The sequence below is a fragment of the Halyomorpha halys genome, unplaced genomic scaffold (genome assembly GCF_000696795.3).
Source record: "Halyomorpha halys isolate HHAL.00 unplaced genomic scaffold, Hhal_1.1 Scaffold42.1, whole genome shotgun sequence".
Lineage (NCBI taxonomy): Eukaryota > Metazoa > Arthropoda > Insecta > Hemiptera > Pentatomidae > Halyomorpha > Halyomorpha halys.
This window is the reverse complement of record NW_027114384.1, coordinates 1189197-1190813: the sequence shown is the minus strand read 5'-3', so window position 1 is coordinate 1190813 and position 1617 is coordinate 1189197.

The following is a 1617-nucleotide window of genomic DNA, read 5'->3' as shown; positions in this document are numbered from 1 at the left end:
AATAGTTGTAAACTATTTTCGTTTCACTTGTGACCGCAACCCTGACCATCTTCCTATATATCAATTTTTACGGTCAACTATATATACATATATACAATATGATTTATTTTACTTTGTTTTATTATTTTCATTTTATTATTTTTTCTGATTATATACATGTAGAGATTTTATTTATTAATTTTTATTCTATTTTATCATTTTTTAAAAATATTTATTTGCTTATTTTGTTTTACTTATTATTATCCTTTTTTAAAATCTTTGGTATGAATGTGTTCAGTTGCCACTATTACTCATTGCCCAAGTTTGTGATAGATTGTAATAATTATGAATATATAAATTAATTTTCAATACATTCCCAAATCTAGCACTACCGAATCGTAAAAAATAAAGATTAATTTATGCTAGTAAAAAATATCAATGAACTACAGTAGCTCATTCAAGGAATCTAATCGTTACAAATTTATTTCTAATACAAATAAAAAATTTCCAAGTATTCATTATTAAAATTAATGATTTAAATTATTAATTAGCAACGACATTTTTTTTTTATTATCTCCGTTATCGGTTTTTTTTTCGATTTAGGTCTAGACTATATGTCGGACACAGATAAAGAAAATTTTAATTTACCACGCGATTATTTTTTCCTTTTTCAGATATCCTCGATATCAATGACCAGTCCATGTCTGTGTCTAGGATACCATATTATAATTTAATGTTGATGAAGTAATATGTATTTATGTATATTATTTATTTATTTATTGCAATTTACGAGTGTATAAAAAAAAAAAAAAATACAATAAGTAATTGTGATCAATATCTTGGAATACATGATTGTCTTGGGAAGGAACTACCCAATCGTGGTTAAATTAGAAGATCTCATGGGCATCTTCTTTTCAAATGCCTCAGAAAATTATCAGGGATCATTAAGGATGAGATTTGGGTGGGAAGGAGTTACTATCTATTCTGAATCAAATCTGCAACAAAATGGATGTTAAGGTCTTTATGGATGAAGTATATTAGTGACGTAATAAGGAGCATCAAGGATTTTGGGATGTAAGGATTGGATACAGGAGTAATTTGATGGTTTTATGGGGCCCCGAAGCTCAATTCCATATGTCTAAATTGGTCTGATTATTATAGTGTATAAGAGTTTTTGGAGTAAATGGCAAGTTTATAGCGTTTGTCAAATATGTGTTGTAGTAATCGAAATCTAGTCTAGTGTATGCACATTATTTATCTCTAATTTAATTAAAAATGTATATCGCAATCGGCTACTTCTGTTCCATAAATAATGGGATAAAAGTAGGGTTTGTCGGTTTTCAAAACCAGGTTTTAAAAACCGGTTTTTTGGGGGAAAATTATGAAATTCGAAAACCGGTTTTTTAGTAGAAAATGTAGGTTTTCTATAAAATATCGAATTATTATATCAGGTTTTAAAAACGATTAAGCCTAGTTCGGTTGCAAGTAAGAGGGTATTTTCTATTTCGGGGAATTTTGTGAATAAACTAAGGACACGGCTAAATAGCAAATCGATAGACGTCCTTTGTCTTCTGAAATCATATTTCATTAAACAAAAAAATAAATAGAATATTCAAATTGCCCGGAATAGAAAATACT